Below are 24,693 nucleotides of genomic sequence, written 5' to 3' on the forward strand. Positions count from 1 at the left end.
CAATCCTCCTCTTTATTGCTGAGGAAGACTGGCCCTGGGCTAACATCCATGCCCATCTTCCTCTACTTTATATGGGACGCCGCCACAGCATGGCTTAACAAGCGGTGCGTCGGTGCCCGCCCAGAATCCGAACCAGCGAACCCCGGGCCGCCGCAGCAGAGCACGCGCACTTAACCGCTTGCGCCACCGGGCCGGCCCTAGGAATAAAACCTTTGACCTTGAGTTAGGTGATGATTTCTTAGATAGGGCACCAAAAACACACGAATAAAAAGTAAATAAATTGGACTTCATCAAAATTAAAAATTTGTGTGTATCTAAAGGCAGTATCAAGAAAGTGAGAAAACAGCCTGCTGAATGAGACACAATACCAGCTCACCATATATATAACAAGCTACTTGCAAATAGAAGATAGAGTGAATGCTTACAACTCAATAATAAAGAAACTAATAACCCAATTTAAAAATGGGGAAAGGAGCTGAGCAGACATTTCTCCAAAGAAGATATACAAGTGGCCAATAAAGACATGAAAAACGCTCAACACCATTATCTAGGAAGAAAATGCAATCAAAACCACAATCAATAAGTATCATTTCCCATCCACTAGGATGGTTGTAAATTAAAAATATAGATATTAAGACGTGTTGTCAAGGATAGGTAGAAACTGGGATCCTCATACATCGTTGGCAGGAATAAAGATGGAAAATAGTCTAGCAATTCTTCAAAATTTAGAGAGTTTTCATGTGACCCAGCAGTTCCACCCTAGGTGTGTACCCAACAGACATGAAAACATGAAAGCTTGTGCGTGAATGTTCATAGCATCATTATTATAACAGCCAAAAGGCGGAGACAACTCCAATGTCCCTCAACCGATGAATGGATCAATAAAATACAGTATATCTATGCAACGGAAAATCATTTGGCACAAAACAGAAAGAATTACCGATACACTACAAACAAGGATGAACCTCGAAAACATGACATATTAAAGGAGCCATCACAAAAGAACACACATTGTACTATTCTGTGTATATAAGAGGTTCAAAATAGACAGATCGAGAGAGAGAAAAAGTAGAGGCGTGGTTGTCTAGGGCTGTGGCGATGGGGGAAGGGGGAGTGACTGCTAATGGGTCCAGGGTTTCATTCTGAGGTGATGAAAATGTTCCACTGTTGTGGTGATGGTTGCCCAACTCTGTGACTATACTACAAGCCATTGATTTGTACACTTTAAATGGGTGGGTTAAATGGCATGTGAGCAATATCTCAATACAGCTGTTTTAAGAAAATACAGAGAAAGATAATTTGTTTCAACTTGGAGATGTGTCTTTGTCCCAGGAGCAGCCGGACTAGGCACTTGCTATAGCACCAAGCCCCACCCCATCCAAACTATATGGGTCACAGCCCCACAAAACCCACCCTCACAAAGCCCACCCTCAGAGAAATGGGGAAAGACGTCCTCAGAAGGAAAGGATGGGGGGGTGGCCCCTGAAGGAGGGGGTGCAGACTTGCTCCAGCCAGCAGCATGGGCGCGAGCAGCCCTAACCCTAACCTGCACACTGATGAAAATTTACCTTGAATTTACGCCTTGATCTTCCCAAGGTGAAGCACGTGCAGCTTAGAGTGTCTCTCTTGGCAGGAGGGTAGCTGGCAGAGGACAGAGTGGAAATTTTATCTTTTGACTTTCAAAGCAGCTATTCCATGTGGGAAATACATCAAAGGGGAGAAAACATGAGTGTACACGGGGATATCTTCACTACAATTCACTTGGACCAAGACACTGAGGTTTGCTTAGACAACTTGCCCAGAACAGGGCTGGAGACAGGATTTTAAAAAATAGGACTTGGAATTATTGAGTAATATTGGGAGTGATTCACTGGGTACGATATTCAGGAACTCATCAAGTTGAACAGAAATCCTCCCGAAAGACCAATGAAAGTGCCCAAGGTCAACGATGAACTCTGGCGATAGGTAAGGAGCAGGACCTGCCCGGGGAGCATGTAAAGGAGAACTTTCCATGACACACAAGGTGTGAAGGAGTTTCACTGGAATCATCCATCTGCGAGCTGGGCCCCTCTCATTTTTATATTTATTAGCTTATGATTGTTAAGGGGTAACAACACCATTTGTGACCCCTCCTTCATGGCTTCAGGATCATTTGGTAACTTAAGGCATCACTCTCAGACCTGCAAGAACTTCTGGAATCCACTTACGACCTCCACACTAGCCCTATTTTACAGATGAGGAAACTGACGCCCAGGGAGGGTTCAAGGACACACTAGGAGTGTCTCTGACTTCTGGTCCAGGGCTCTAGCTCATTGGGGAGCCACGAAGAACTCTCCTCTCTATGCCAGAAATGGGCTGATCCTTAGGACATTTTCAAAGAAAGCTGCCTTTTTAAAAATTTTTAAAAATTTTTCCGCCAAAGCCCCAGCAGATAGTTGTATGTCATAGCTGCACATCCCTCCAGTTGCTGTATGTGGGACGCGGCCTCAGCATGGCCGGAGAAGCGGTGCGTCGGGCCGCGCCCGGGATCCGAACCGACCCGCCAGTAGCAGAGCGCGCGCACTGAACCGCTATGCCACGGGGCCGGCCCTATAGGATCATTTTAGTTCTTTCCCTGACACAGAAACAAAACAGGCTACTGGACAAGAGAAAACTCTAGGGCAAGTTGCCATTTTCAGTTCATCCCCACAGAGATTGGAACAAAATGACTGGAGTCCTGACCCCTCCGTCCGCATACTCGACCCACAATAAATGTATCAGCTCGTCATGAATGAGCATCAATGAGCCGAAACACGTTTGTCTCCTCGGCCAAGTAGCATCAACCTTCGCGACAGGTGTGCTCCTGCCACCAGGTCCCGTCTCTCCCACCGGTGCCCAGACACCTGGCGGGCACAGTGGGCGGGACGGTGCTGCCTCTGGGGAGGGGGACCAGCTCTCTCACCTGCAGGCTGGCGGGGTCAGGGCCCGTCTCCCTCACCGAGGCGATGGAGGTCTCCGGCTGTCCCTGCACACACGAACAAGCAGGCCTCCGTGACAAAGGCCCGGGACACAGGGCAAAGGGTTCACCGTCCCCCCGCGTGCAGCCCGGAGGCGGCACCGAAGGCGGGTCTCTCTCGGGCTCGGCGGCCAGTCTCTCCGGGCGCCGCAGCCTCTTCTGAAACCTCTCCCCGGGCACCGGCTGCACCGACACGCGGGGCTGGGAGTTCTGGGGAGACAGGAGTCCCCACACGCTGTCCTCCACCCCACGGCGCCCACGACCCGGCCCCACACGGGATCCAGGGCCTCTTCCAACGCCCCACCCGATGTGGGGGTCACAGAGCAGTTGGCGGAGTGGGGACCCTCGGGACCAGCCCTGTGGCAGCTGTTGGTGTTGCGCGTGCGCGCGGCGGAGCGGGGTCACGTGCACGCGCTGTGCGTGGGCCCCGAGCGCGCGCCCGGCTGGGGACGTGAGGCCCGGCTGCCCCGCGCGGGTCCACCCGCGACCGCCCGTTGGAGGGAGGCCCCTGCGCCCCCACGCCGGGGACAGCCCGAGCCGCGTCCACACTGAGCTGGCTGATGCAGTTCCACGAGCAGGCTCTCAGGCGACAGTTGGGAAACTGAGGCCAGGAGAGACAGGGCCTGGCCCGGGCCCATGAGATGGGCAGAGTCCAGAGGAGAAGAAACAACGGCTCCTCCTGTTTGGATCACACCTGCTTCTGTGTTTTCATTCACTCACCCATTCACTCATCTTTCGTTTACTCTCTCATTCCTTCAATCACTCACTCAGTCATTCTCTCATTCATTCCTACACTCATTCATTCGCTCATTACTCATTCATTCACTCATTCGTTCATTCACTGGTTCATTTATTCAATCATTCAGCCAACATCCTCCGGTGCCTGCTGTGTGCCAAGCACTGTAACTTCACCAGGGAGCACAACCTGATGTGGTCCCTGCTCACGTGGAGCTCACGTCCACTGTGTGACATAAAAGAGGGCCGTCCCTGGGGGTACCAGGGGTGATGAGCACCAGAAATCCACACCTGAAAATAGAGGCCAGTCATGCAGAGAAAAGTTCAGAGAAAAGCCTTGCTGGGCACTGCCATCTTGCATGATCCTTGACCCCATGCCCCAGCAGAAGAGCCGGGGGCCATATTTCCCAATGGCTGAAGGCGAAGGTGGGCGCTGAGGGCAGCCAATGGCTCAGGGAGACCTGAGAATGATGCCCCGTGGGGGCTGAGAATCTCTGGGCACTGACTGGGGAGGCAGGTGGCGCAGGAGGGAAATGGGGCTCCTGGGCCAGACTGCCAAAGGCAGGGTGAGCGGGCACTCAGAGCCACCACCTGGGCTCCCGTGTGTGTCTTTGCCTCCGTGCCTCTCCCTGATGAGAAAAGCTCAAACCCTCTACACCACCCTCGCCCCTCCCTGCCCCATCCAGAGTGGTGAGAGCTCCAGGAGAGGAGAGTGAGGGGCAGGGGGAGCCCTGACCACCCCTTTCCCTCCCCCACCAAGTAGAAAAATCTGCTCTGGCTCAACATTTGGCATTGGTTCCCTTGGTTCCCAAGAAACATCTTTCTCCCTCAGACCTCAGTCCTGACCCAGGAGAGAGATGGGCAGTGCCAACTCTGCACCTCCTTCCTCCATGGGGGTCTCCAAAGCACCCAAGAGGTGTTACCCATGCCACTGCCCTCAGCCCAGGGCACTCATCCAAGATGGAGAGGTTTGCATTACTCTACTCCCGAAGATCCAGAGGGTCCAGAGCCCCCCAAGCACCAGCATTCTCCCCCTCCCACGAACCCCAGGCCACAGTCCCCTGGAGGGAAGAGAGGGAGCCAGGTGACCCAGAGCCACCCACTGTGACCTCCCCCCACCAGTCAGCATGGCCTCAGAGACCAGTGTGGTGTCCAGAATATGATGCACGCTCTGGTGGGGCCTGGCCCTTTGTGGTGACAGAGGAGGCTATGGAGGTCAGGAGAGAAGGCTCTGGGGAGATAGGAAGGGCCAGGCCCCCACCCCATGCCAAGGCACCATTTGCCTGATCATCGAATATGAACCTGTTCACTCACCACCAGCCCCTCCTGGCAGTATTTCCCAGGAAGACTTTTAGGAGTCTCACAGCTACCCTGGGCCACCTCTCTGAGCCTCTGGATCTGAAGGTGGGAACAACAAGGGCCCTTGCCGGCCCCGGCTAAGAGAGGGAACCTTGAGGAGCTCCCATATGAGAGCAGAGCACTCCAGCCCTGGGACTGAGGAATTTTTGATGCCACTCTCTGTGTGAACACTGGGCAGGGGTAGGAAGAAAATACCCCCAATATATGTGTGCCCACTGTAAGCCAGGGCAGGGAGCAGCCAGTCACTGCTGCCACATCCACGGAGAAATGGAGTTGGTGATTGGCTTAGTGAGAGGAACCTGGGGGAGGATGATGGAGTCTCCCAGCAGTGGAAAGACATGAACTTTGGCCTTTCAGGTTCCTGGATACTGTGCTGAGGGAGGGGCAGCAGCCCTCCATTCACAGAGGCCTCCTGGTAGGGGAGAAACCAGGGTGGTGGATTGTGGCCAGCCCAGCAGAGGGCAGGCTTGGGAAGAGTGGCGGGGCTGTCCTGAGGGGAGTGGAGCCCTGCTGTAGGAGAGACCTTTCCCTACCTCTCAGAGCTCATCTGGCTCTTTTCTTTCTTTCATTTTCAAATTAGAGGCAGCAAAAGGACAAGCTTACCTGTCTCTCATCCCCTTTCCATACCTTCAGCTTTGATGTCCACCCCTCCTATGACGCCTGCTCTCTTGGGAAGGTAAAGGCAGGAGCTGGTGGCTGAGGCAGCCTCTGGCCTTGAGGCTGGGAGGTAGGAGCCTGCGGCCCGGCCCCTGCCGTCTGTGGGCAGCCTGGTGGTGAGGGAGTTTGTGGCTCTTGCTTCAAGGAGGTGGGAGGCTGTGAGAGTCAGGAGTGCAAGGTGGCCCTTGCCCTGGGGGCAGGACAGTGTTCTGTGCACGGCAAACGTGTGTTCATACACACGCATGTAAGTGTGAGCATGTGCTGTGCCATCCACAATAGTGTGTGTGCCAGCACACGTGTGCAGAGCACAAATCCTAGCTGAGGGACTGGCTCATCCAGTATTTTGAGGCCTCGGTAGCATTCTTATCCGGGGGCCACATGTGGAGCAGATGGGGGTATGGCAGGACTGCCCCAGCCCACTTGACTGTGTAAACCTGCTCTGTGGAGGGGGCAGAGGTGTCTCCAGCAGGGGCTCTGCTGTGCACCGCGAGGCCTGGCAGTCCGTGCAGCCCTAAGGGGCAAGACCTGCTGAGGCGGCTCTTCAGAAGCATCCAGTCCTTGAGGACATTGTTCACAGGGAGAGGTTTTGGGTGCTGGTGCCCCCTTGCCTACTGGGGCTTGTCCCTGAAGAGGGTCCAGCAAGTTGGAGATGGGGCGGGAAGGGGGGATGAAAAATAGGCCAAATTCATGTCCCAAGTCACAGGCCAAGCCCAGTGAACTTCCCTGTTCCCTGCCTCAGTTTACCTATTCAGGAAATGTTCCAGAGTGCTGGGCAGGGTTGGCTCCAAAGCTGGGGTCAGGGGGTAACAAACAAAATCCCAAGCCAACCTCCTGCTCTATGCCACGATCATTTCCGTTACCCTGAGATGGGGTGAGTGGATGTTGGGGGTACAGTGGTATTCTGGGGGGCCTTTCCCTGCCCAGGACCTCATCTTCAGGGGTCTGGCCCTCACCCGGCCTGCCCAAGGTCACCAGCAGTAGCAGTGGCACTTACATCTGTCCCAAGGTCTGGAGAGGGGAGAACTGGGCAGCCTTACACCCTGGTAGGGACCCTCACGATTTCTTTCTTTCTTGAAGAAACACGGGACCCTCAAGATTCATGTACTGAGTGATGGAGAGAAACAAATACCAACTGTTCCCCCCAAAAGACTTTGTACTTTGTAAAGTGTTAATTAAAACGGAGAAAAATATCATGTTGGCTGAGGGCGTCTGATTTTGTGCTGCTCCAGGGCCACATCTCATCTCTTTCCTTCTCCATTCCATGGTCGAGGAACATGACCAGGGGCTGGGAGGAAGGCAGAACAACCTCCCCGTCCACACCCAGCGATGAGAGAGGCCACATCCCCAGAGCGAGAGGGGCTGTATTAGTTACCTGATGCAGCGTAACGAGTTTCCCCAAACGCAATGGATTAAAATGATTGTTTACGTGTCACGGTTTCTGTGGGTTAGGAATTGGGGAGCAGTTTGAGCAGTTGACTCAGGGTCCCTTGGGAGGCTACAATCATCTGAAGTCCTGGCTGGGACTGGAGGATCTACTTCCCAGGTGGTTTATTCACAGGGCTGGCAAGTTGGGCTCAGCTGTTGGCAGGGAGCCTGTTCCTCTCCACAGTGGTCTCCCCATGGGGCTGATTGAGTGTCCTCACAATACGGTGCCCGGATTCCCCCAGGGCAAGGGATTCAAGGGCCAGTGTAGGAACCAAAATGGTTTTTTGGCCCCGAGCCTCAGAATTCACATGCCTCTGCCTCCACCATACTGTGTCACCATACAGCCCCGCTCTGATTTGACACAGGAGGAGAACGCACAAGGGTGTGAAACCAAGAGGGCAAGGTCACTGAGGTCATCTTGGAGACCGGCTACTGTGCCCATCATTCCTCCCAAACCTCTGGCAGAGGCAGGCCTGGGGGTGAGGGGGCCTGCGGAGCAGGACAGGGCCTTGCTGTTGCATGGGGAGGATCTGGGGCTGGATTCCTGGCCACAGGGCCTCTGGCTCAAGCCTGGAGGCCTGCTGTGGATGTCAAACCACCAGGAAGGTCCTTGGTGCTAGAAGCCCAGGAGCTGATGCCTCCCGACAAGATACCCTGGGGGCACAAGGGAGGGCTCCGTACCCAGCGTCCCTCCCACAGGGCTCTTGGCATTTGGTTCCTGCCCTTTTGACAGGTAGGCACGGGGGATGCCCAGGCAGGACAGAGGTCTTGGACCTTGGACACCCTTCACTGCCCATCTGTGACGCTTTCCATGGAGGGCCGGTGTGACCAGGGCAGTGCTGAAGACCTGAGCCTGCACTGAACCCCACCAACCTCCATTCCCACCCGCCTCACCCCTGCTCGCAGGAAAAGCGGACCTGGGGATTGAAGGGAGTGACAATGGGGCTGAAGCTCTCTCACCACCCTGAGCCCAAGAAAGTTCTGGATGCTGTGAATGCTTTCCCTTCTGGGGTCTTCAGACTATGCCCCACACATTCCTTCAGAGACCCCATTGGAGCTGGGACATCCACGGGGACTCTTGATGTCCCCCAAAATCTCAAAAGTTACAAAGACCTCCAGGGCTCGATCTCCCTTTCCCACCACTCACTCACAGTCACTGTCACTCGGGTGGTGCTAGAACTTGTGCCAGGTGCTGGGGATCCCGAGCAACAGGTTGTGGCCCCTGGACCTGCGTCTCTCTAGGAGGTGAGAAGACAGGGAAAGGAGCTATTCCAAGGAGGCAAGGCCAGGCTAGACCACAAGGGTGTGCTGTGCCCAGGGGGAGGGAATGACCACTGTCCAGCCGTAGGGGGCAGACCAAGAGCCAGGACGTTAGGGTTGAGCTTGGTAAGATGGGGACCCAGCAGAGGGAGGAGCAAAGGCGCAGAGGGCCAGAGGGAGCCTTGGCTGAAATGGACGAGTGCGGCGGGTGAGGGAGGAGTGGATGTGGCAGGTAGGGGATGAGGCTGAAATGCAAGATGGGTGCTCAGGTCCGCCAGGGGCCTCACCCTCCTATAGGCCATGGGGAGCCACTGAGGACTTCCACGCAGGGGAGCAAACTTAGCATCTGAGTGGGAGTCTGGGTTCTGAAGAGGGCTGATAGGAGCAGGAAAGGGGGACTGCAAGTGTCCTGGCCTCAGTTCTCAGGAGGAGGCCCCTGGCTGGTCCTAGAGTCGTCCCTGTGCAGAGTTGGGGTGGTGGGGGCAGTGGAGTATCAGGGGACCAGCAGATGTCCAGCCAGCCCTCAGAACCATGACTGTGCCCCTCGCCCAACCAGGGCATATTTCGTGGAGCAGGTCTGGCTGCTCGTGGCAGGTTCTCACCACTGCTCACATTCAGATCCCCAGGGGGGTTACCCATGCCAGGACTCCACCCCCAAGAGTCTGATTCAGTTTCTCTTGGATAAAATATCGGTGTAAAACGTCCCCCACCCTCTCTCAAAAAGTAATGTAAAGAACTGGGCCACAGAAGAGCAGCTTCTGTGGTCACATGGCCCCCCTGGTTTATCATGTGACATTCCTCTGGGGGGCCAGGGGCCTCATGATGGTGAAAACGAGCTCTCCAAAGGGAATGTGCGGGATGAGATCGTGGGGGTGGTTGCACCACATAGACAATACGCTAAAACCACTGAATTGTACACTTTAAAATGGTCTTGCGTTATGTGACTCACATGTCAATGTTTTAAAAATATCGATGTGGTAGAAAAAGCAACAGGAATGGATGCTGGGCGTGAAGGATGGCCAAGAAAGAATGTGAGTTATTCTGACACTCTTGAGGGTTAAAGGAAGTCCCTATCAACATGGTGGAGGCAGCACAGAGAAGGAGGAGGAGGACGGAGGCAAGAACCCGGAGCTCCCACCTCGCATATGTTGGTGGCGGAGCATCTCATTTGAACTGTTTTTCCAGGAGCTCTGGACCTGAGCTGACCCAGCGGGAAGCTGTGCAGCATAAGCAAGTCCCAGGCCCATCTCCCACCCTGATGAGCATGGGGCACCAGGAGGGTCCTGTTGTCCAGGGAGAACCTCGGTGAAGCAGGCAGAGCCTCTGAGGAGCCTGTAGGGAACAGCCCGTGTTGTCTTCAGGGCAATTAATACTCGGTGTCTTGGACTCAAGATCACCGAGCGTGTCATGAAATACGTGGTAAAAGTGTCCAAACTTAAATAATTAAATGAAGACCCCAGTGATCCCACACCTTAGGTATACACTCGAGAAAACTGAAAACATGTTCACACAGACACTTGTATGCGAATGATCCAAAAAAATATAATGCTGGGCCAATGTAAAACTCGTACGTGAAGTTCTGGCATTATTCATAATAGCCAAAAAGCGGAACCACCCAAAATGACCACCAACTGTTGAATACGGTACATCAACACAATCAATCAGTAACCTCCCAGATGATTCTATCACACAGGCAAGGTTGTGAGGCCCAGGGTGAGGTGTAGAACCTGCCCAAAGGAACCCCCTCATGAACATGGCCTCCTTCGGATGCTCTGGGGGCAGGCGGCCTCATCTTGATTCCCTAGTTTGAGGCCAGATCATTAGAGGCAGCCTGTCGCCCGATGCGCCAGCTGGAATGAACGCGTCCTTATCACCACTGCATCCCCTGCACCTGGCAACTCCTGGCGTACAGTCAGACAGGAACAGGGACCCAATCAGGCCTTTGCTTCATCTTCAGGGTTCTCCCGCTGTAATGAGGGTGGATGACTTAGCTGAGGAACAGCTTCCAGTCATGAGCCTGAACCTGTTCAGCTTCAGTCTCTGAGGGTGGACTCACACGGGCCATTTTTCTGTTGGGCCCAGATTCCTGTGCTCTTCTCTGGCAACAGCTGGCACCACCCTACCAGAGCGACAGCAAGACCAAGTCTCTCCGCTCCTCATGGGCAGCCCCCACACCAGCTACATCCCACCTGTTTGCCTCCCTAGCAAGACAATGGACTCCTGGTTCGAGGAGGTGACCACACTCTTGGGATTTTTCCTTTTAAACTTGACTGCACAGCATGGCCTCAGTGTGGCCCCAAGAAAATCACAACGAGAGGGACTCCAAGCACTGTCTCCAGCTCAAGCTCAATCTGGGCTGTTCCGTGTGAAATATCAAGGTTTGTGTAGAAGAAAGGCTGGGTTTCTTGGTCACCGCAGCATGAGCGCATGAGGGTAGCTGGGTGATGCACCCTGGGAGAGAGAAGGCAAGTGTGGTCTCCTGGAGGGAGGTGATACATTCCTGGGGCTCAATCACGTGGCAGGGCAGGCCCCAGGAGAATGGAGGCCTCACAGAGCCACCCCAGTCCTGGGGGCCACCCCCAAGGCCATCTGAAGTGGTCTCTGGGAAGGTCAGGCAGCATGGTTAGGCCGAGGCACCTGAGCAGCTCCCATGCAGCCCCTGCAGGGAGACTGGCCCTCAGAAGGTGTGAGTAAGTCTGCTGCTGGTCAGGAGGTGCTGGGACCTGAGTGTAATGTGAGAGAGAACAGTGTGAATCTTCAGCAATACAGCCCGAGTGTCTACCCTGTGCCAGGTGCTCATCGAGACTGTCACCTGCTGTGCCAAGTCAGAGCACTCTTCCTGCCGTGTGGTGCTCAGCGTCTGACTGTGTCACATGAACACAGTGAGTGCACAGTAGGTGTTTCCTAACCTCATGAAAATGTGAGACAACCACATATTCAAGAAACAAACGTGGTCAGGACAGGACTCTCCTGAGTGAGTCAGGGGCGGACCTGACGAGAATGGCAGGCCAAGTGTTTTGGATTCACTGATGTCAGGGTCTGCATGCCAGCAAGAGACCCCCGTCCCCGCCAGAAATCATCATGGAGTGGCAGCCTGTATGCTCGGCATGTGGTCAGGTAACAGAAGACCGAGACCTAGGCCCCTGGGAATGGCTATCCACTGAGGGAGACTGTGGTGGCCACAGTGTGACGAGAGTCCCTCCACCTTCTCAGGCCACACCTGCCACTCGTGCTCTGCACTGCCCTCCTCTACAGACCCGAATACATGCAGAAGTACAGAGCCTGAGTGTAAGACGTCATGACAGCCAGGGGACACGTCGGAGTGGCCCGTGGTCACTGCATTCAGGGTGTCATCACACACTCACTGAAGTGACAGGAGCCCGGAGCCTGCAGACAGACTTTTCGCAGGGAAAAAAAACGATAAATTATAGCAAACAAAGACAGTTTCTGTGTGTTTGGGCCTGCCGAGGTCACAGGGAACCAGGAGAGCCAGCGGCAGAGGGAAGGCCCGATGGAAACAGCCCCTGAAACAGCAAAGTGCCTCGAAACACTCTGCAGTGGGTTTTTGAAAGATAAATCCTTATTGTATTTAAATTATACATTCCTTTTGCATTTTTACAAGTGTTTTTTAAAAATGCTTTTCACAATTTCAAAAGACATTATTAAAATCCTGCCTGCAAAGGAAATACTTAGGTCTGTGTGTGCCCATGGTCGCGCGCGCGTGCACAGATGCTCTCTCCGCAGTCTTTCTCTGGAGGCAACATGAGAACCAGAACCGGTGGTGCCTCTGGGACAAGAGACGGGAGACTTGGTTTTCATAAGACACTTTGTACCAAGTACATATGTTCTGTGTCCAAAAATATCAATAGCTTTGTTTAGAAGAACTGACTTAGTAAACAGTAAGATAAACTACAATTTAAGAAAGAACCCTTTAACTCTGAAATGAGCCTTTTGGTCTAATTGCATCCTCCCCGGTATGAAAACCATTATATTTCACTTGGGTGGCTGTGGTAAGGCACTCTAAATATTAAATATCCTGCTTTCTTTTAAATGCATGTAAATCATTCCTCCAAACGGGCCTCTGCAAACAGCTCCTGGCACGCCAGCTTTGTCATTTCAAATCTTTCCCCCTTGGGAGCCCCTCTGGGCCTTGTGGAGCCTGGCCTGTAGCTTCTGCCTCTCTGAGGCCCCGGGGGGCCTCTGTTTCTCTGCTCCACGTGCCCGTGGACAGCCTCTGACAGGGCCTCTTCCAGGGCACAGGGGGACTGGAACCCTTGGTCAGGCTGCCCCCTGCTTGCACAGGCTGCTCACTCACAGCCCCAGGAAGGAGCTCAGCGCCAGGGAGCCTGCAGCCTGAGAAGCCGCTGCTGGGCGCTCGCTCTGGCTCTTCACCACAACGCGGTCTCTCCTGATGCCCTGGCAGAGGGTGCGCTGGGGCAGGAGGAGGCCAGCGGGGACCTGGGAGGGGAAGCAGTGCCCAGGGACCTGGTCCTGGCCCAGCCGCACACTGGACGCTGCTGCCACATCAGGTAGTCTGCTCTGTGGGCACGCACTCACGCCCGTCCAGTCCAGCCTTACGCTCCATGGCAAATACCGGTCTTCCAGGCAACCGATTCCCAGGCACCCTCGGATGTTCTTGCCTCACACAAACAGCTCTCCTTTGTCTGCACAGAAAGGAAAAGGGTGGCTTGGCTGGGCTAGGCCAGAGGCAAGTCACCAAGAAGAGGAGGGTCATGAGAACCGGCTTTCTAGAACCAGGTACAAACAGAACCCCATGTTAAACTTCCATTTCTACCAGGCATTAACGCCTCCTCTTGAAGGGAAAGGTATACTATCCCCAAACCAAAGACATGTGCAAGCCCAGAATGACGGTGTGTCCGTCATATGGAGAAGAGCACACGCACGGAGCTGTAGGCCCAGGAGGCTCCTGGACACGGCCCCCTCTGCTCGCCCCTTATGCACGCCCCTCACCCACAGTCATGGCCCACTCTGCTCGCCCCTTATGCACGCCCCTCACCCACAGCCACATCCGACCACACCCTGCCCTCCACACCTCCCGAAGTCTGAGCACACTCCAGTCCTGGTCATGTCCTGATAGAGGGAGACCTCCATCTGTCATTCCTTGTGTGGGTTTCCACATCTCGGGAGCATTTGGTCAAGGGACACAGGGTGACTGGGCACCTCTTTGGGCCGGGTCGATGTCTGTGTGCTGAGAGCTGGGACAGGACAGTGAGTGAACACGTACGCTTCCTGTCCTCATGGGGCAGGAGCTAGTCAAACAGTTAGAAAGAAACAAACGATCAAACCAATATATACATGTTTACAAACTGTAAAAAGTGCCAGGAGGGACAAGAACAGACAAGAGTGCTCTAGAGGACAGTCCAGGAGAACAAATCTAGACTGAGCTCGGGAATGCCCACCTCCAGGATGGGACCCCAGACCTCGTGGGGCAGCCTCCCGCTACCCAGCCTTTAGATACCACTTCCGTCCACATCAGCTCTAGGCATTCCTTGGCACAGAGGCCCCATTTAACCACCTCCACCTGAGAAGCAGAAGAAGTAGACAAGACATGGAGAAGCCAGGACTAAAATAATCTGACTGATTAATAAGGAATCCCTTTGCTCCCATCTGTCAGAGGCCCTCTGGTCTAACCACCACCCTGGGGCCTCCACCCTCAGATTTTACATATTTAACAGAACAATTCAGTCTGGCCCCCAAAAGGTTAGCAGATCTCAGGGGAAACCAACCAAGTCCAACTCCCAGCTGACCACATGCAAATGCTGGGCACAGAAGGGGAGATACCCAGCTCTGATGCTCCCTCTACTGAGGACAGTCACGGCACTTGGAGGGTGGCTGTGGGGTCTTGGGGGAAATCTAGCAGGGGATTTCATTTCGGTGTGACCCAAAACGTCCACATGGCATGACAGCAAACAGAAAACAGTGTACTCTAGTTGAATACTTGGCACATTTCATACGGATTTCCAAGGATGTGACTCTGCACAGTTTAAGCCATAGATCATTGATACCTCCAGACTGAGTCCATAATGACTCTCATTTTTTAAATCAAAATAGCTGTAGAAGAGTCTGGCACCCTCAATACATTAGCATATGGAAGTGCTGACTCCGAGTGACGGTGCTGAGGGACTACCCCGGTCATCACTGTGACCGAGGGTGCTGTGCACACAGTCACCCCCCCACAGTCCACGCCACAGCCCGTGTGTGTTACAGACCTGAGATCTGAACCTCAGAAGACAACTGAAGGGCAGTCAGGACTCTGGGTCGGGGGGCACTTGGATAGTCCTCACAGGAGCGTGGGGCCAGAGAACACAAACGAGGATGACCCAACTCCTTGTCCCGGCCCAGACGCCTAAAGAGAGAACAATAACTCTCCAGAGATGAGTAATTGAGATTTACAAATTAACACTCTTAGGTGCAAGGAAATAGCGAATTTACGTGAGGATCCTCACAGAATGAAATTAATTTTCTTCAGTCTTACCAGTCAGGTCAACTAAAGAGCAGCAGACTGACCCGACAGTTACTGTGCTGGAACGGGAGAGGCAATCAAGGAAAGCGCACAACCGAGGGCGGGAGGCACCTGGGTGTCTGACGTCTTTGTAACTGGGCAAAACTTCAAGAACAGCTCCATTCCAGCCTTGGCTTTGATCATTCTCTCCCAGCACTTTGGAGAAATGGGGCATATTTTCCTCCACAAAACCCCAGGGCATCTGACAAATCAGCGTCCTGCCGTCCCCCATTCCTGGGTCGGGTCAGGGTTTGGGCTTGGCCAGGAGCGGGATGAGTCCCACACTTTCATTTCCCAATGGCTCTCCCGGGGATTCACCAAAACTCTGCTGGGTTCCCCAGCACCCCGACATCTCGAGGGTCCCCCTCCTACCACCGACTGGCGTCCTCTTGAGAAAATTCACTTTCACATGAGCCCAACCACAAACCAAAGAAACCAAAAACAAAACTCCAGGATGAAAAAAGACACACATTATACAACTTCAAGCCAAACAACGTCTGGATGAGCTGCTCTCTGTAATTATCCACGTGGGGCGCCCCTCCACTGGATGGATGGACACTGAAAGCTGCCCACGGCTTGGGGTGAACCTAAGAGAATGCAGTTCGGCCCGTCACTGGGGCCACACGGGCTTGGCCACTTACTGGTAAGAGGAGCAACGCGGCTGAGTCCACAGCAAATGCGGGAAACCTGGACTTCTGGGTTGAACTCCATCAAGCTGAAGAGAGTGGGTGGAATCACTTCCGGAAGAGCAGTTTCCACTAGGTTTGGTCCTTTGCCAAGAATTCCGTAGCCTCAGACAAAAACATGTCCTTCTACATGACAGTAAAAACAGCGGTCAGTAAGTCAAACCAAGTGCAGCCCTCTTCACCAGAAATTCAAACTGCACCGCCGGGATGCTTTAGATCCACAGGGATTGTTTTCTCCTCCTTGCTTGGCAAAAACACATTAATGACACTTGGAAAAGAATCAGTTTCTTTTCTCCTCTTTTAAATTCTTACTCTGGGCGTATGTCAAGCAAACTAACCAAGCTCAGAATACAAACTTCCCACACCTGGAGGGCAAGCTGGAGGGGCCTAGTCAACAAATCACCCAGAAACCCCATGTGAACACAGGAGAGCCTCAGAAGGGCAGTTGTCCCCCTACTAACAGCTCTAAGATTCACACTGACCAGGAGAGCAAGCCAAGTACAAAACAACTTAGGGCCAGATCCCGAAAAGTATCAGAAATGATGTTTTGCTTATAAAAAGTGGAATACCCATCAGTGGTGCCAGATGTTTCATGCCAGGGGCATGGACCTCAGCGTCGAAACCCTAAGGCTCTTCTCCCTCTGTCTCTGTTTCTTGGTGCAGCCTCTCTGGAGAAGGCAGGGCCAGAGTCTCTGGCCCAGGCGACGGGAGGGGGAGAAAGCAGTTCCTTCTCCACTCCAGAGGTTTACTACAGAATTACTAAGCTCTGGGCTGGCTATTTGTCTGCAGAGAAACCAGGGCTACTATCGTTCTGTCAGGAACGTCACCCTCACCCTCTATTAACTGTACTCACTCTAACTAGGTCTTCCCACAGCCACGTTCCCTCCCTCAGGCTGAGGTCTGTGCCTGTGAATCCAACAGACACCGACCCTTCACCATCGACCCCTCTAGAGCTTCCCAATGACCTGCCTGCAAGAGGCTCTCACCATTTCATACAGCACAGCCAGTGCCCCTACACGCCATGTGCTTAACGGTCCCCACAACTGAGAAGGGCAAGTACCGGGGGACGTTCACCCGAGTCACAGGAAGGGTCCATACTGTTAGGAAGACAAACCGGTGAGAACTTGGAAGGATTCTGGTGAACGGAAGGAGCAGATAAGTGCCAGGTCATTCATTCACTCCACAAATATGTCCCAAACAGCAAACATATGCTAAACATCTAACTGGTGATGGGAATATGAGGGGAAGGAAGAGACCCGGTCCCTTTCTCTGAGTTCAGTCTAGTGGAGGAGGCAGAGGTCAGCCAAAATTATCACCCAATTAATCTGTGCTGACTGCAAGGATGGCAGGACAGGGGCCTCCGTGAGGAAACTCAGGGAGCCTGAAGTAGTTCATGGGCAGGAGCGTTTAGGAGGCTTCACTCTATCCACGCAGTCTGAGGGATGAGTAGGAGTGTGGAGGGGAGGGGAGAACACGGTATTCCACGTAGGGGAGACAGCACCTGCACAGGGAGGGAGGGGCCATGGCCCACTGAGGGAGTTTAAACAAGGGCCCAGTGGATGAAGTCAGGGGACGAGGGGGAATATTTGCAAGACGCCAGTGGGGAGCAGGGAGGGCAGATCATGCAGGATGCTGTAGACCACGGAAGGGTCTGGTCTTTATTCTCAGCACAATGCGTAGCCGGTAAGTGTTCTAAGTAAGGAGTGGACATGATTCCTAGAGGGGAACTTGAGTGGACGTGGCAAACAGTGGAGAAGGAGCAGGTGGGGGACGAGCAGGGGTTCACTTTTGGACCCACTGAACTCACAGTGCTTAGAGATGGCCAAGGGCAAACGTCAAGTGGCACTGAGAGATGTCTGCACCTCCCAAGAGCAGGCTGGGCCTCAGCTGCCAGCTGGAGAGTCCTGAGCACACAGACGGTGACTGCAGCCACGGTGAGGGTGAGACCTTCTGAAGGAGAAGGCAGAGGAAAGGAGGAGAGCACAGTCCTGCCATGGGGACCTCCGACATGGGAGGGCCTGGCCCAGGAGCACAGCCAGGAAATGAGCCCAGAAGGAACGAGAAAGGAAGAGAGCCCTCAGAGAGCCCAGTCACAGGGGCGAAAGGAAGACCGCTCTTCACCAAGATGCTCAGCACGTCACAGCCAATGTCAAACGCTGCTGAGAGATCAAGAAAGGGAAAAATTGGACAATGGTCTCCAGGTGCTTTATTCTTGTTTTCAGCAACATGGAGGTCACCGTAACCCTAGCAAGAGCCACTCAGCAAACTGATAAGGGTGGAAGCTGAGTGGAAAGGACAGAGGAATGAGAAGGAGACGAGGAAATGGGGACAGTAAGTCAATGCAGCTCCTGAGAAGTCTGGCCTAGAAGTGGAGACAGGAGGTGAAGCGAAGGGGTGAGACTTGGGGGAACGGGAGGATGTGGAGGGCTCCACACAGGGCCCCTTAACATGGAAGACACCTGAGTCATGTGTAAATGCTGATGGTGAGGGACGAGTAGAGAGGGAGAGGCTGAAGTTGTGGGGAAGAAGGCCCAGCAGATGGAGTGAGGCTTCTGAGGAACGGGGGGGAGATGGGATCCAGGACACAGAGAGAAGCATCAGCTTCAGCAGGATGAGACACGCTTCCCCCACCGCTATAAAGGGAAGGGACCCAGGGCGGGGAAAGGTAGAGACAAGTGTGCAGGAGTCCGAGTGGGAAACTGAGGGCTTTCTCAGCTGACGGCATCTGTTTCCTCTATGAAACAGGAGGCAGGTTCTTCTGCTGAGAGCGAGATGGGAGGGTCAGCGGTCTGGAGGATGAAGTGTGGCCAACTTAGCTTTCTAGCAGGATTTGATCTTGGTGCCTCTGCTGAGGGATAACTTTGGAAAGGCAGATTCTAAGTGCTTTGGAAAGACAGATTCTAAGTGCTTTGGTGAAGACAGCGGAACAACAACAGTCCCTAAGTTGACTCAAAGGAAAAGAGGGGTTTACTGACCCAGAAATTGTACACCTAGGTGAGCGAGGCTGGCAGAGCTGGGGCCTGGCCTCTGCTGCCTGGCTCGCAGAGAGCTTCTTTACCTAACTGTGCTCTGGCAAGGGCCACTGGAACGAAATCACTGTTGTCACTGACAGGGGGAGGCTCAGGCCACAGTCAAGATCATGGTTGTGGCGGGCTACTTCTAAAATGGCCCCTAGTGATCCCCGTCTCCTGCTGTTCACACCCACGTGTACTCCCCACCCTTGTGTGGGGGCTGGACCTAGTGGCTTGCTTCTCACAAGCAGAAGGCCAGCAAAAGTGAAGGGAGGTCACTGCCCAGATTAAAGGAGAGAACACTGGCTTCTGTCTCACTGGCACTCCGTCTTACCCTCTCATTTGGTCACTCTGACGGAGCCAGCTGCCATGTTGGGAGCTGCCACAGGGAGAAGCCTACATGGCAAGGAACGGAGGAAGGCTTGGCCAGCAACCATTTGCTGGACAACTACCAGCAAGGAATTGGGGGTCCCCTGTATCCTGCCAACAACCATCGGTGTGCTCCTGGAAGCAGAGCCTTCCCAGTGGAACCCTACGATGACTGCAGCCTTTGAGAGACTCAGAGCCAAAGACCCAGCTAAGCCCCCCCAGATGCCTCACCCACAAAATTCAAGTGGTACTTCTACCCGCTGCTGCCGGCAGTATCAACTGGTAAAACTTGTGGAAAGCAATTTAACAACACATTCTGACAACAATAAAAATATCCTACTCCTTTGACACTCCTGGGATTTATCCTAGAGCAATAATCCAAACGAAAGAAAAAGTCACGTATTCACACAAGATAAATGTCATGATATCTCCAACGGCCACTGCACTCCGCCTCCAAAGCAGTATGCCACCTGACAACAGGGAAATGCTTACGTAATTATTTAATAAAATGGTTAAATGAATAATTAATTATGATAAATTAAATTGATGCTATATCATACAAATATGAAAAACTGTAACTGTGAAAACATTACGACCATGGAAAAATGCTTTATGTAAGTATAAATGATAAAACAAGCATGTAAAACCACATCTATGGTGTGATTACTGTATACAAATGTGCACACATGGGGCCCATCCCGGTGGCGGAGCAGTTAAGTGTGCACGCTCCTCCGTTGCGGCGACCCGTGACTCCCAGGTACAGATCCCGGGCGTGCACCGAAGCACCACTTGTCAAGCCATGCTGTGGCAGCGTCCCATGTGGAGTAGAGGAAGATGGGCACAGAAGTTAGCCCAGGGGCAATCTTTGTTAGACAAAAGAGGAGGATTGGCATCGGATGGTATCTCAGGGCGAATCTTTCTCATCAAAAAAAAATAAAGAAAAGAAAAAAGGGGCCGGACCCGTGGCTTAGCGCTTAAGTGCCCACACTCCGCTGCTGGCGGCCCGGGTTCAGATCCTGGGCGCGCACCAACGCACCGCTTCTCCGGCCATGCTGAGGCCGTGTCCCACATACAGCAACTAGAAGGATGTGCACCTATGGCATACAACTATCTACTGGGGCTTTGGGGGAAAAGAAAAGTAGTGCACATCTGAACGAGGACTGGAAGAAAACACTAGACAATGAACAAAGACGATTTCATGTGCTGGTAGGATCACTGATGATTTCTAAAAGATTTAGTCTTATATTTAATGGCCCTCCCTTCAGACCAATATCAGAAACAAAAAGGTTAAATATACAAGCTTGAGAATATTTCTCAATCATTCCTCCCTGCATCAATCACATTCTTCTCAAATCAGTGAACATCAAGCTCCTTTTAGGGGACACTTGTTTTCTCTTTGAAAGCCTCACACAGTTTCCTGTCTCTGCTGAGAGAAAGGCTCACAGCTCTTCTGCTGAGGGGTGGCTCTAATCCTCCACCCAATCCTTTATCGTTTCCTTTCCATGGGAGCCAGGGTGAGGGTACTGGGAAGGGACAAACAGAACAGTGGCCCCAGGAAGTGATAAGAGAGGTAAGAGTCAAATGAAGGCAGGTGGTTCTAGCCCATGAGAGCCCCACCGCTCACAGCTCCATACTGCACCATCCCAAGGGGGTGTAAGGTCCACTACCTCTTTGCCCAGCTGCGCCCTATCCACCAGAATAGAACTCTCCTTTATCCGTTAGGAACAGACTATAGTCCTGACCACTGGCGACCTATCAGACAAACAGAGGAAAGGCTGATGAGAAGAAATCCTTGGAAGCCCAGTGTCCTGCTCAAGGGACCCAAAGTACGGGAGCATTCCCTACTGCTCCTGAGCCCCGAGGGGGCTGGATCCAGGCAGGCTGCCCCACACAACCTTCACTTCTTATTCTTTCTCACTCCACTGCAGCCTGGTTTCTGCCTGCCCCTCCACTGATGTGGCTCTTGCTAAGGAAAGGACGAGATGTCCTAAGGAGAAGACCCAAGAGCTCCTCCATCCCAGTCCATCCCTGAGGAACCACTCCCTCCTCCACAAGCCTTTCTCTTCCCCATCCCTCTCTTCTGCCTCTCCAATAGCTTCCAATCTTGTTCCTTAGCTCAGCCTTACTCCTTACCCTTCAGTGTTGGAATCCTTCTCCAAGGTCTGTCTTCTGCCCTCTTCTCTCCTCCTCTTCACGCTCCCCTGGGAGGCTGCATCCATTTCCAAGGCTTTCTCTCTCACCTCTACCCTGTTATCTCCACTCTCAACAACTCTACTGAGTTCCAGACCTGCTTTTCTAACTGCCTAATGAAAAGCACTGTTTACTAAATGCTTATTATGCCAGGCACTGCGCTAAGTCAATAACCAAGAACACTTACGAAGAAACTGAATCTCAGAGAAGGTTGGTAACTTGCCCAAAGTCATCCAGTTAATATGTGGGGAAGCAGGGACTTGAATTCGCATCCATGGGACTTTCAAGTCTGTGCAAGAAGCACCACACTCTACTGCATACTAAAAGCAATTTCACTCTCTACCTCCTCCTCGCGTCTCCCTCCCACTCAACCCAAGCCTGCCCCTCCTCCAGGACTCCCCCATCTGAGTTGAGAACATCAGCAGCCACTCATTTGCCAGTGGAGTCAGGCTCCACTCCTTCTAGCTCACTCCCTGGACCTCTTATCAAGCCCCAAATCTGGTCAATCCTCCTTACATGTCTCTCCACATGTCCCTTCTCCCCACGCCTTCCCAAGTGGCCTTCATCACCTCCTCCCCCAACCCTAGAAAACCCTGCATCGCTCACTCTCCACCTGTCTTCCAGCCTATGCCACAGCACTCCCCTGTAAGCATGCCAAACTCCAGCCACCCAGCATGCTCTCAGCAGTTAAAGTCTCCACCTGCCCCCTCCCCTCTGCCATGAAACCCTCCCACCCTCCATCCCCGGCCTATCTGGTAGATTCCTCTGCCACCTCCTCCACGATGCCTTCTCTCCCTTCCATTCCACCCCACGGACTTAACAATTCCCCTTTTGGTACTCTTATAGCACTTTCTGTATGCATTCATTTATGTATTTAAGTATTGATTATAGATATCTACCATGTGCCAGGAACTGCCCCAGGCGTGGGAATAAATGGTGAACAAGATAAAGGCAGCCTGGAACACACACAGCGCCGGGACACACTCGGGTACAGCTAGTTTTTTCAATGGTCTCTCCCACTAGAGTGTTATCCCCCCCAAACCTTATTCAACTTGCTACCCCATGTTCCAGTACTGTACATCCTGGTCTACAGTAGTCAGGCAATCATTTGCATAAAATAATTTATTAACTCAGAAAATCCCCCTAACAAATTTGCCATCACCCTACCCAAGTTTCTCCCTTTCAAAAGTGCCCCAGGGGGCAGAATGATTGGCTCTCAGCCCACGCCTCTTACCCGGACCACCTGTCCATCGAAGGCCTGCGTTCTGTGGACTTTGTGACTTCCGCTAATGACTGAGGGCAAGCTGGGGAGAAGCAAGAGATATGGTCATGGTAAGCACTGCGGGGTTCTGGCCTCTCCTCTGTCATTCCTCACTGGTGGCCCCCCCACACACACATAGTAACTGTTAGGGAAACTCTCTAGGTCAAAAAGAAGGCAGAGTTAGACACAGGTGCGAAGGTAAAATAATACAAACTAAATCGCTTGGTGATTTTAATATGCTGCCCGAGCTGAGACTGGTGTTTAGACCCACCAGCATAATGCGAGGATCTAGAGAGAAACTTTTTTAAAGACAAACAGGAATAGAACTGAAACAGAGGAATTTTTGAAGTTAATCAATTTGGCTAAAAATAAAGAAGGAATCCAAAGAAGGTCCAGGCACCCCAATCAATGCTCATGCGCCCTCCCTCCCACCAGGCTGATGCACGGAGCTCCCCCTGAGATGGAACAACACCCTCCACAGCTCTCTGGGGAGCGCTCACTGCTCCTCTCAGGCATGAGGAACCTTGCTTGGTACTGCTCTGTGGCTCTATCACACAGTAATCACTCCGGAGTTGTTTAATGCTCAACACAACTTGGGGAGGGGTAGTCCTTGTGCGAACTCACCTGTAAAGTTCATTTTCCAACACCTTCCTTCCACATTGTCCGTAATAGCTGTTTGCCAGGCTGAAGACTAAAGAATACCACCACCAATGAAACCAGTTCTACAGGTGTGTGGAACCCAAGAATGTCAGGACTGGAAGGGGGTCTGGAAAGTGGTCCTAGTCCAACTGCTCACCCAACTGCCACTGGGTTTCCTTCTCCAATATTCCCAGCCAGTGCAAGCACACCTCTAGGCATGCTGGGGTGCAGACCTGCTGCAACAGACTGGGCCACCTGTACTTTCCCTCTGCTTCCCCTCTGGGCCCTCGTTCTGCCTCTCAGGAATTCCATGAGAGGCCAGCACCTCCTGTGAAAGGCCTCAGCACCCCCATGTCTTGACATGAGTACAGCCATGTTTGGCCGCTCCATTGACCTACAGCCAGCAGCACAAAAAGAAATATAAAAGCTGCTTTCTGCATGGTGGCAACTGGCCCTTCTCCCATGGACATAGTTGCAATGTGTAAAAATTTCAAGGCCCTTCGGGCGCCGTAGCCTGGGGTGACTGGCCATCTGTGCCGGGCTGGGACGAAACCACAAAAACAATGCACGTACACAACTACTGGGCTGTGACAATAGCCAGGGGCCTCAGTGCACATACACCACTGATAATCTTTTGTGCATGGAAACACTGAATGCTTGCTCTGTAAACTCTGTAACTGCTTATATAAACAGCTGGAAAGCGAGGCCTGGTGAGAGTTCTACCTGTGGAAGGGACGCCTTGCCCCGGACGTATGATTCCCAACAAGCCGAGTCGATTGACAGGACTCTCCCGGCGTGGGGCGTGGATGCTGTGAGTAATTGATTTATTGTGAAGTAATTGATCTGATGTGTTCTCTTTTCGGTCAACCTGGTGTTTCTCTTTCCAGTTGACTTGTGTCATTTCCCTTCAGTCGATCTGGTGTTTCACTTTCTGATCGAGCTGGTGTTTTTCCCTCTTATTATTTGACCTATTCAGATCTGTTGGAGGACTATCGCCTTTACTATCCTCTATATAATAAAATATACCTTCAGTCCATTTGTTTGGAGTGGAGTTTCTTTTACGTCTCTGATTGAATCCCCCGAACCACTCATAACACCCCATTCCTTGCACCTGTCACCAGGTTGCCCTCAAGGCCAAGGCCTCCTGGAAAGAGTTCCTAATAACCACCTTCGCCTTTTCCTACAAAGCACCCTAAGCCAGAAAATGAAATGTGATGAATTTCGTCAAGTTGGCCTTCCCGGGAATAACCGCTTTTTTGGAGACGGTCGGGGTTACCCAAGAGCCTGGACTCTGAAAGCCCCGCGTCTTGGAGGAAGTGTTAGCAAACAGGCTTCCCTCAGTACAGTAGAAAAGCCGTTTACACACATAGCCCAGCTCAGGGACTTCACAACAAAGGCAGGCGTTGATGAGGCTGCCTGGTGTACGCTGTCATGTTTATAAATACCTGAGATTTCCCAAGAACCACAGAGAGCAGAGAACAGAAAAGAGTCAGCCAAGTCTGCCCAACACAGTCTCTTGAGCCATGCTCCTGATTTGCTCGGGAAATTCCAAAGCTTCACAATCAGATGTGGCTCAATCAAAG

At 52.7% G+C, this 24,693-nt stretch overlaps 1 long non-coding RNA gene across 1 annotated transcript in view; it reads right to left on the reverse strand.

The window, feature by feature from the left end:
* LOC131402760 (uncharacterized) overlaps positions 1 to 22,492 on the reverse strand; it is a 65,955-nt gene extending 43,463 nt beyond the window's left edge. The window contains exon 1 of the long non-coding RNA XR_009218944.1: positions 22,445 to 22,492. This is a non-coding gene — a long non-coding RNA (uncharacterized LOC131402760). The remainder of the gene's footprint in view (positions 1 to 22,444) is intronic.
* Positions 22,493 to 24,693: the final 2,201 nt, after the last annotated feature.

This window comes from Diceros bicornis, unplaced genomic scaffold (assembly GCF_020826845.1).
Source record: "Diceros bicornis minor isolate mBicDic1 unplaced genomic scaffold, mDicBic1.mat.cur scaffold_256_ctg1, whole genome shotgun sequence".
Lineage (NCBI taxonomy): Eukaryota > Metazoa > Chordata > Mammalia > Perissodactyla > Rhinocerotidae > Diceros > Diceros bicornis.